The sequence below is a fragment of the Numida meleagris genome, chromosome 3 (genome assembly GCF_002078875.1).
Source record: "Numida meleagris isolate 19003 breed g44 Domestic line chromosome 3, NumMel1.0, whole genome shotgun sequence".
Classification (NCBI taxonomy): Eukaryota; Metazoa; Chordata; class Aves; order Galliformes; family Numididae; genus Numida; species Numida meleagris.
The window spans coordinates 46,648,877-46,660,839 of NC_034411.1; the positions used below are offsets into that span (position 1 = coordinate 46,648,877).

Here is an 11,963-nt window from a genome sequence, read left to right on the forward strand (position 1 = left end):
GTCTGTGATAAGAAAATGTGTAGATGTACTAATGTTAAATTATCCACTGGAGAGAGCCTATGTTGTTCTCTAAAGCACGAAGAATTATAAGAACAATACAAAACTGTAGATGTAAAGTCCATAGAACTGGGATATTAGTTTTTTATGTCTGTAGTGATGTTATAACATTTTTGAATGGGAATTTACAAGAAACCAATACTTTGTGTGTGATGAAGAGTCATGCATAACAATTTTAAAGAAGATTTTTATTTGCACAGAGCATTTGCTGTGTGACAGTAAAAATATTTATAAGAAGCATCTCTCTATTTCAACACTGGACAGAGAATTTTACTGCTTCTGTGTGTCTATAGTTTTCCATCTATTTTTCCATAGAAAAGAATCAATTGAAGAATCACAAAGGTTTTTGCTTTTTACTTTTCTGCCTTACCAGATTTGCTAAGTTGGAAAAATTATACAAATCAAACAGGTTTAAAAATTTTGAAAATAATTCCCTTTAAAACAATTTATGATTGTATTCTCTTACAAAAATTAGGAAAAAAGAAACTTTAAAAAAGATTTTTAGAAAATAATACTTCAAAATAACAAAAAGAGCATTTTAGTTCATGGAAGTATAGAGGCATAGAGAGACATACTGATTATTTAAAATTCTTACAGCCACTCAATTTTTTATTTTTTTAGAAATGGAAAATCTGTCTTTGTTGACCTTGTTTTCTCAGTGCAGCCTTCTCTATTCGTGGCTATATATTAAAAAATAAATAGTTATTCTATTAATTTCTCCCTGTCATCTGCATTTTCTGTTTTCTGTACAGTATTTTTAAAAACAAGAAACAATAAAGGTAGATAAATCTTCCGTTTTTAAACTTGTGTTGATATGGTCATTTGGCCTTTCTAGATAATCACTTGTGGATTAAATAGAAAAACATTGTCATTGCCCTGAGCTCCTACTAAAACAGAATTCTTCCATTTTGTTGAGTATTATTTCTGTTTAATTATCTTGTTCTGTCGATACTATCATCAGTAGGGTACTACCAGAATTAATTTGGATCTGGAAGCCATCAAAAAAGAGATAAAAATGTTGATAAGACTATTTTTCATAGAACACAAAACATAATGGATGAATAGATAGTGCTAATATATTTAAGCACTGGATCCAAAACCCTTGTCTGGGACAAAAGAAGGTGACTCACCGTACTAGTGTTTGATTTATCTTTGTCATTCAAGCAAAATTTATCTGGCTCATTTGAGTTTACGTATCTGCAGACTGGCACATAAAATGCAAGAAATACTGCACTTCTAAATTGGTTGTTGATTACTAAATTGGATGATAGTTGCAAATATGACCTGAGTTAAATCCTTCAGACATGAAAATTAATTCAAGTAATAGCAGGTATTATGAAAGCAATCTAGAAATGCAGACATCTTGCTGCTCTTGATGATTGACTAAGTTCCATTAGTAGAGGTTTTTTATCTCTCTCATGCTAATGTTGAATCTGTTCGCTCAGTGGAATTTCTCTGTCATAAAATCAAGTAAAAACATGTCAGACCAAGATGCACAGCATGGTAGTCTGTCTGGAAAAGCTGGTGCTCACTGTCAGGTGAACAGTGCAATTATTTTTCAAAGCATGATTTGCCAAACTGAAGTTAAAAATGTTTCCTTGCACTTTACTTTACATGGAGAGCACAATACTCTTTCTCTAACTTCCATAGTTAGTGGATAACATTATAAAAGTATTGAGAGAATTGTGAAAAATGCAATATTCATTACCTTTCACAATGAATTTACTAGTAGTCTGAAGTTTTGGAAATGGAAAACTTGAGTAGTAATTTATTATGCTTTTCATGTTTATATTTCTTAGCAGAAGATGGCCAAAAGATGTCAAACATGCTGCTGTCTTGGACAAACTACTTGAATCTGTGCAGCTAGTTGGAAGAAAACTCCCTACACTTCTGAGGACTGCTGATTTTGTTGTTTAAACTCATTGCTTATAATTAAAGATCAGTGTTATAATACGCTCCCAGCAGCCAACCAGTGTAAAGAGTTTCCAATCAGTGTTTCCATACATTAAATGTTTACTTGCTGCAGTGACACTTATAAATGAAGATGAGCTTCTAAATTTAAACACAAGTTGTTCCTTGAAAGAAAGCACATTACAGTAACTGTGAATCCTTTAGGAGCTTTATTGCTGATGCACGGAAGCACAGAGGTTCTTGTTAAGATCAAAAAAATTCTCATAAGTTATCACTGAGTTGATAAGCTTCCTCTCCATCTCTTCTCTGAGTGAAACATTAATTTTAAACCATAGCAGAGAAGATATGATTGTTTCCTAGCCTATTCTTTTCCTGAGATGTCAGGCTTATTTCTTCTTTTTGTAAAAAATCGGTCAATGATCCTCCGGTGAAAGAAAGATTCTGAGAAATGTAGGTGGCATGATCCCATCACAAGGCAGTCCAGTTCTTCACAAAGGCTGCTACTGCAGGTGCCACTCACAGTAATACACTACAAACTTGCAAGCATTAACTTTTTTTGGTACTTATGGTCTCTTCAGTGTCATTATCTACAGTTTCTACTAAATGGGAAAATCAAAAAGTTCTTCCCTGTATTTCTATAGGCAAATGACTTCAGTCTTTGGAGAAGTTAATGTCTGATTTCCAGTATATGATTTAGATGGCCTCAATGCTACCAGTGTAGGCTAATGGCTTTCTTGACTTTTCTCCAGGATAAGCACAAGCTCACAACTAAAGAGAAATGCAGAAACGCGTGTTACAGTGTAGACACTGAAGTATGGTATGCTTCATCCGGTACAAGGCAGGGGATAAGTACTGAAGAGCTCAGTAGGAGTGAGTTAGGAATGGAAATGACCATCTTAAAGTATACAGGCAGAGCGGCTCCCATCACTGTTTCTGTCTGTAAAACTGCCTATTGCTAGTGTCTGGTTCATCCTGACTTTTGTGTTGGTAACTCTCACCGCTTCATTTCAGATCTTGCACTATTTTTCTATGGGGTGAAACTTTTGGATATCAAAAGGCAAGAGGTCTCTGGAAAAGTTTGAGAACATGAAGCTCAGCCTGCAAAGGCTGAGGGAAACAAATGAGCACAGAGCATAGTCTCAGAGCCTGGGACATTTCACAGGCAGTGTTGTAGACTGTATTTCCTTCCTTTTCCTTGGAGGAGCTCAACCGTTTTGGAAGGTCATTTTCCCCTGTTTAGCCCCTTGAGAGCTGCTAGCAAGCATATATTTTTCCAGAGGAGCCCCAGTTTCTAAGCAAAAGATGACACGTTGCTGAAAGAGACCTTTACTCTTAATGGGTTGTGAATGTTGGTTCCCAAAACTACCTACAAATTAATCAGTTTCAATCAGTTAAGAAAAGTAGGGAATGGTTAGACATTTGGGAGATGGGAAGGGGAGGAGGTAGGGGGAGAAAAGTAAAAGGCTTGTGAAATAACTGAGAAAATACATAGACAGAAAAAGAATGATCCTAATGTCTCATCCCCACTTAAAACTGGAATAGAGATAATTTCTTTTTCATTGTTACTGCTTTTTCATCTGGTCTCAATTTTTTTTTTTTTTTTTACATTTCAGTCCTTCAAAATATATGATCTATAAATGAAACCAAGGAAGTGGGAACTCTTAAAACTTCACTTATTAAACATTTACGCTTAATTAAAATCTGTTAATGAGAGATAGACTAACTGTGCCTTCCTGTAAACGAGTAGAGACATCATCTAAAAAATACAAGTAGGGATCCTATTTCAACTTGCTCAAAGCTTTGAGTGTTCTAATTTTGGTGACTTTAGTGAGGAGTGTCAGAGTCTCCCCCCAGATTTCCTGTTTTTATGACATTTAGCTCTAGACCTAAGCTGGGACTCATCCTAACTTTGAATTATAAATATATGAGCTCTACTCCAAAAGTAATGCCTTCTATTTTATGTTGACCTATAAACTCAAAGGTGGATGTTAGTGGCATGGCAGTAAGGGTTGAACCTTCCCCAAAGTATTTCATTACATGTTGTTGCAGCGTGACAGGTGGCAGCAGAGGGGTGGTCTGACATGGAAGTGCAGATGAAGCAAAAGTGTATCACTGAATTCCTCCATGAGTTAAAAATGGTACCCATAGGTATTCATTGATGCTTGCTGAACCTTTATGGAGACCAATCAGTGGATGTGAGCAGAGTGGGGTGCTGGATGGTGCATTTCAACAGAGGCATCAGCAAAGTAAAAGATTGTTTGGAAAGATGAAAAATAGATTTTGTGGGCAACATTCTCCTAGCAATGATGTTATCATAGAATCTCTGAAACAGTGGGTCACTTCCATTGGTGCAGCTTTTTACAAGAACAGCATTCAGGCTCTTGTTCATTCCTAGCAAAAATGTACAGCTAATGGTGGTGAATGTGCTCAGAAACAGTGTTTTGTAACTGTAAATTTGGTCTGTCAAATAGTGTTACTGTGCTCTTTGTATCTATTGTCGTTTCCATAGAAATAAATAGGCGGCATTACTTTCAGAGAGGCCTGCATACTATCTCATTGGCAAATGTTTAACAAGACTTTAGGCATCAAAAAAGTCTTCATAGTAAACTCCAGGTCTCCTTAAATACTTCCTTTAGAAGTGTATTCACCTCTATGCATGAATAAATATGAGTGTTTTGGATAAAACTGATAACATGGTGAGAGCAACAGGGGAGAAAATTGAGCACAATGAGTGTTGAGCTTGAAGACAGTATTTTCTGATCTTTTTTTTTTTTCCATAAGAAGATGAGCTTGAAAGAAGCTTGCAGATTCAAGCTATACATTTCAGGGTACATATTACAGGCACTGTAGCGCTATGCTTAGACAGGTGGAATCAGATTGCAGCAGTCTGTTCCAAATTTTCTTCTCTCTGGTAGACTGAGAGAAGAAAACCAATGTAATAACAAGCTGTTAGCAAACAAAACCCAGTAAACATCCATAAGAATGACAGGAATCACTTTATTAAGTGATTAGAAGACTTATGGACTAAAGTGAGTTAAAATGCTGAGAAGCAACTCAAGATTTTATTCAAGGTACAGGCTCTTAACTGAGGATTAATTTTAACCCCTATATAACCAACTTTCTCTGGAGGTTTCAGCCCTGCTGTACAAATCTTCTGCAAGGAGTTCATCTCTTTGAGGGTGAGATGGATGTCAGGTCAGAAAAGAAAATAAAACAGACAAGAAAGCAGCTTCTGCCTGGAAATAATTTTTTGGACCAATGGTTAAGAGACAGCCTCTTTAGCCCAGCTATTATTTGTGTAGGTCTGAAAAAAACAACATCAAAGGCACACCCAATGCAATGCTACTGATGTACAACCCCAACTGTCAGGTACAGCTCAAGAGTCATGAAACATGTCAGTATTTATAATTTTAGAAGTTCTGTGCCTAATTTATGACATGTCTGCATTTCTTAATTGTTGGCATTGTTTATAAGATAAATTGAGCTGGTCAGAATCTCAATGTCTCTAGAGTTCTAGGAACATACTACTGGACCTTAAAAGTGTCTATTTTCAAAGCAAGAGAAAGAAACAAAAGACAGCTTCTGGAATGATATGAAAATGTGGTTCAAGCTTTATAAAAAGAAGAATGCATTCCACTGGCCAGAGACACTAAGCTTGACCAGAGCAAATCCCAAAGTTATTTGAAAACCTTACTGAAAGGAGAACTGGTGTTGACTTTGACTACTGTAAATATTTGTAGTGAAACTGAACCAGAGCCACACTGAGGAGCAGATGCTGATGTGACCTCCAGATAGCATAGACTAACAATAAGTTAAAATATTGGCTGTGATCTACAGAAGCAATAATAAAAAATCTGACTAAGTAGCTTATTTTAAGTAAGCAATGCCTGTGACTTCATAGGCTCTCATATATGGTCTGTTGTTAGTTTCTGAATCACGTTTAGCACAAAGAATTTGTAAAGAAAATAAATAGGCATGAAAGTTTCTAACACTATTTCCACGAATAGACTGCACTGAAAGAGTAACTGTGGATGGTAAAGGTATAGGCAAAGCAATTTAAGCATTTAGTCGGAAATATTCTAAAAATGTCTAACTTTGATCTGCATCAAAGCAAATGGTGGCAGCCGGCAGCTCCAACCAGAACAGCCTGCAGTAGATTATAGAATCCCAAGTTAGACCTTAGAAACTGGTATCTTGCTTATTTTTAGTCAAGAGACTTCAGCAGCTTCTTGGCTATGCCTTAGCCCACTCTAGAGAATGAAAGTCCCAAAGTCAGAAGAGTGAAGTAAAGCTGGAGACACACAGACCCACTAGTCAAAAGGCAAGGAACGTGCTGTTTTTCAGAGAAAATGACTAGGTGGGTGTGCAAGCAACCTGCTCCCAAAGTCCGTTGTGGTGATGGCCTTTTGTGTTTGCAGATGCCAGCTGCAACGGCTGAGTGCTCTGGGAGGTTACATGGGAAACAGAAATGTGGTTATTTAAAATTCTGCAGATTTGGATGAAGCTGCTGGAAAAAAAAAAAAAAAAAAGATTTTTTTTCAGGCTTTTTAGCAGCTACACTGTTTAATACCTCTATATAGATCTGTTTGCCACTCACCCAAAAAATTACTTTTTGGATTGCTGTCTTGAGGTTGCTTTTTCTTTATGGCCATTTCTCTCCCCCTCCTCATCCAAGATAAATACTTGATCTGTGTGGGAAAGCAGTTGCAAAAAACTTGAAGCAATTCACAAAGCTAAGGTTTACTTTCTTTGTGCCTTTCACTCTCTCCCCTACATTTTCTTTTCCACTCGTGCTATTTCTTTCCTTCCTGTGGCTGCCTTGTTCATGCTGGCTTTTGTTGCTCAGTAAACTTGAAGATTAAATGAGAAATGGCGTTAAAAATTATCTATAATCTTATGCATGTTAATAATGGTGAGCTTTTTCAGTCCCTTCAGAAACAGCAGTTTATCAGTCTTGATTGTTAATGGCTGAAAGGCAAATAGATCAGCTTACAGGAAAAAAAATAACGTTGAGGAAACATTAATTCTGCAGCTAAGAATACTGATATTTTCTTATGTTGATCCTGTTGCCAAAAGCAGCAAGTCTGAACATCAACAAGCAGGTATATCAAACAGAGAAATTATACTGCAGTCTGAGTAATCTGACAGCTCAATATTTTCCCAATAGAATATTCCATGCCTTTTTACTTGTAGCTGTTGATTTATTTTCTGATGTAGAGCTATGATGACTCAATGTTGTTTGCACAATCATTTTCACTTCCATAAACTACAAGGATAGTTAACAGAATGGGAGAGAGAGCCCTTTCCCTCTCACCCTAAACAGCAGAAATAGAAAAATAGCAGCTCTTCCTAGAGATTTGATGGGGCTGTGCAAAACTCCTTCCTTCCCTCTCCATAAGTTTCATCCATAATGGTAGGCAAAATACCGCCAAACAACAATCCTGCATTCAGTCATGGAGTTGTTAGTATTTTGTAGTAAGTCTACACAGATGTAAATGGCCATTAAAGTGCAGGGCAGCAGAGAATTAGACACTAGCTGTTCTATGGAAGTGAAGGTCATAGCAGAGGGCACCCAAGAATGGCAGCCCAGGGATGCAGGTTTTGCCTATTAGTATTGCACCTCCACTCTAGTGTGAAAAATGACCTTGTGAAACAGACATTTCTTAGTAGAAACCTAGGCTATCTGTACTCTTGCTTTTTTTCTCCTTTTCTGATAGTGCTTTGAATTCAGCTACACTTAACTAAATGCCCAAATGACTTTATTTGCTGATAAGTTTCAGATGAACAATGAAGTTAATGTAGTTTGTATATTCTACAGTGCAACTGATAACCTCTGCCCTAAGCATTTATTCTTTTCCTTTTTTTGATTTCTTATCCTCTAACCATTTTATGCTGAGACACACTATGTTATCACCCTGCAATTTCCAATAACTGTGTTCTGCAGCAGTGGAAAAAAAAATCAATTTGCCACTCAACAGTGAGGAACATGTCTTCATTGGAAAAAGAACATACTATTTGTATTTCCCCTCTTTCTTAGCATACAGTTATTTGTACACACAAACAAAGCAGAGTCCATGAATGCAAACACCATTTCCTCCTTTCAAGCAGGTAGACATATCTGATTATTGTTATACCAGACCCATGAGTGAAACAGGCATATTTTCTGTGTTACAGAGTAAAAGCATCAAAAGTAAATCACCTTTTGCGCTTCCGGATTCTTGATTTAGCCCTCTATCAACTGGAAGCACCTTGCTATACCTAACAATTATCTTCAACATCTTCTGCTGATTTGAGTGGCCCACGCAAGCAAAATTCTGACAGTGTCAGAATCAGACTGGACCAAGTATTGGGTTAAAGGGTGATCCCCTGTACGTGGGCAATATGTTGCCTGCAAGGCCTTCTCATTCTGGCTGCAGCCGTCCAAAACTAAAACTGGAGATGCATCAATTTTGCAAGTCAACAGGACTTGTTTTTTTAATGTTTAAAACAGTACTTAAATTGTGACAGGCTTCCCATACATGAAGGAGCCATAGTTCTTCAGGAAGTGTGTCGTGATTGCAAGCAAAATAAAGACCTACATTGTACACAGTCCCCTGCAATACACTACACAATCCCCATGCAAATATTCACAAAATTGTGAAGCATAAAACTAGCAAGCAGGTATGAAAAAATCACCAAACTGTTCTTAGATTGTGACTGAAAACTGTACTGACAATTCCACACAGAACAGCCTTTGGTATTTTCTGAAAAGTCTTACTTGGATTTACTTACTAGATCCAAAATCCAGGAGCTACTTGGATCTTTTAGAGAAAGTCAAAGAAGGCAAGAGTTAAAAAGGCTGGGCAGGGCAGATTTAGAAAGCAACTTCTACTTTCCTAGGAAATGCAATTTTTTCAGTTTTTTAGAGTGATTTTAATTGAATTATCATGCTAGTTTTTGTTGCTTGCTCTATTCCATTCTTTCTTTGTAGCCCACTGACTTTTCTGGATCTGGCTGTGGGATAAAAATACAGCACTCAGGGGTGATGGCATTCAGAACCAAAGTCACTGGTTTGCTTTCTTAGTCATAGTATTTCTTAAGGTAAACAGAACCTATTTGTGATGGAACACTGACTGTAAATCACAGGAAAATCATAGTAAAGTGACCTACAATGGCCTTTACTTCTTCACGCATCTTGTTTAGTTACTTAAAAATAACATTACGTGTCATTTCAGAACTTCTTGTATTTATAGCTTTCCTCTTCTCCCTTGTGTCCCCGCGCATTAAGTAAATGTGGGTTAACTCAAGGAGATTTTTTTTCTCTAATGAATATGCCACTGCAACATACTTCATAGAATCATCTTCAATCAGTAAAAAATAATAACCTTGAAGCTTTTTTCAGATGTCTAACTTGATTTCCAGCTCAGTGTCTAGTGTTAAAGACCACGACATTTTCAAAAAAGACTATCAGGAAAATGCCACAAGAGAAAAGGGGAAGCAAGTCTCCATCAGGATAGACAAAATCTATAAGCAGAATCGTTTTCTGCTCTCTGAGTATTGAAAACCTTGTCTACCTTCCCTAGTGATTCCATCTGGTCCCATAAAAACTCCATCCCACTACCTCCCCCTACAAGCCTAATTTGTTTTGGTTTTTTTTTGTAACATAACTGCACTGTTATGATTACAAAATTCAAAGGATGATTTGACACTAGCTAAAATAATCATTGACTTTTATTTGTCATATTCTGGAGAAGGTGAAGTTGGTTTTTTTTTTGCAGCAAATTTGAATATTACTACGAATATTTGTGTTGTGACTCCTTCCTAGTTTCAGTCAATGGATTAGCTTTTGGGAACAGCTTCCTCCTCACCTTTTCCTTCTCTTTCTCTGGAAATATTTTTTTTCTTTGCAATTCTCGTCTAATAGGTAGGATATACTGTGTCATGAAAAACAAGCTTAGGGATTTACTACAATGAAAGCAAAGACTTTAAGTGCTTTGTTGTTGAGGAAAGGAAATAGTTTGTTGAAGAAGGGATTTCTACTGATTAAATAACTAAAGATAATAAATCCTTTTTAAAGTCATCTGCCTAGTGACTCCAGAAAGACAGAAGATGTGATATTGGATAGAATTTTTTTTTTCCAAATCAGAAAAACATCTCTCTTGGGGAAAAAAAAATGTACCCACATGTACTTGATTTTCTGCAGAAGTCCATAAAGAAAATGACTCACTAGAAAGTTGCAGTACTAGATGGGTAAATGTACTAAATTCTTTATATTCTAAAAAACATTACTTTGACAGAGACAAGAATTATCATGTACGCTATATATGAAAGCATGTACTCTATGATGCTATAAATCTTCCCAAGCTTCTATAAATAGGGGGGTCTTAGATGCTGTGTCCCTTGTCAATGCCACATTAAGAGGTACTGTCTGCTTACAACTGGGGCTGGTGGGATTCCCTAGTTTCTGTTTGCAGACATTCCATGTTGCATTTTGGATTCTGAAAGTGTTTTTTTTCTAAGTATATCCATTGGGCAGAGAGAGCAGGTTGTTTGCAGTCTGTTCATTTTAACTTTCTAGTGAGCATTAGGTAAGACATGCGTATGGATATGAAAACATGACATGCATTCTCTTTACCATAATTTTATGTCTAAAATCTTATAGGCTCCAAAAAAAAGTATTAAATATATGGATATTTTTTGCTTAACAATATTTCCATGAAATTTCTTATTTTCATTGTCAGAACTGATTTGGATATTTATGGAGTATGTTTCTTCATTGTTGAATAAAACTCAATGTCAGCATGAAACAAGTGTATTAGTAAGGATGTAAGTCAAACTGTAGAAAGAACTATTTCTATTTAAAATGCGGGATGCCAGCAGGGCCAGTCAAGGCTATTTTGTACAATACTTCAGAAATGTGTGTAGCTCATTGTCCCACACAGGCTCTGATCCAAAAGTCTCATTCTGTAGCGACTTTCTACTAGAAGTTGAACCAGAAATTCAATGATATGCAGAGAAAGGACAAAGCCAGTCTCTGAGGTATTATATGAATTATAATTAATTATAATTATTATTATACATATATCTACCTATGTAATGATTTTGTGGTGCAGAAATCAAATAGAAGTTTTACTAAATATGTCTAATTAAGGAATATAGATAAAAACAGAACTCTAGTTGCCATTCTCCTCTGCTGAACTTCTGCACTGCATTGTTATCAATTTGCTAGCATATGAAATCAAATATATGTGTCCATTGACTCAAGATATCAAGCACAATGATGCACGTTACTGAACAGTCTAGTTCTTTTTTCTTTCACCAGCCAATTCAATTTCAAATAAGAAGTAGCCACCAGCACAATATGTAGAGGGCTTAAGATAAGCAGCACAAGCTAGAAACCAGCCAACGCTTTCTTAGAGTGAGATCTTTAAATTTTAGGAAATACTGTCTTCACTGTGCGAGGGCAAGTTTTTAAATTATTCTTTGTTTAATAAGTGATTTACTGTGGCACTCATATGACACGAGAAGTATTAGCATCAAACTGCTGACATCTATTATCACAAAAACAATAGTGGAAACTATTTTCTTCTACTTGCCATAAACAGTTCATTATTACTAAGATAACAAAATAATTAACTGCAGCCTTTAAATGTAATTTTTAAAAAAGTAGTAATTGTAATCTGTTATTAGTAAAGCCACTTAAAGCTACCTAAGGGAAAAATAAATAATGGAATACAACATTAAGTTCCTTGGGGCTTTCTGTTCTTCTTGTGCATGCAAATATACAGAATTTCTCAGATACATTATGTGAATTGTACTAATTCCAGGCTTCCTTCTTAATGGAGTGGACTGACTTCACATGTGACTGTAAGAGTGGAAGTGTCATGCATTGGATTATGTCACTATTCTTGGACAAAAGTCATTGGTGCTAAAGAACAGCAATGTGGTAAGGCACTAGCCATACTGAAAGCACATACATAGGCAAAAGCACATGACTGGTCTCTATTGCTTTGGTC

General features: G+C 36.3%; 1 long non-coding RNA gene across 1 annotated transcript in view; it reads left to right on the forward strand.

Moving 5' to 3' along the window:
• Window positions 1-11,691, forward strand: part of LOC110396591 — a 30,921-nt gene extending 19,230 nt beyond the window's left edge. Inside the window, exon 2 of the long non-coding RNA XR_002437079.1 lies at window positions 1,857-11,691. This is a non-coding gene — a long non-coding RNA (uncharacterized LOC110396591). The remainder of the gene's footprint in view (window positions 1-1,856) is intronic.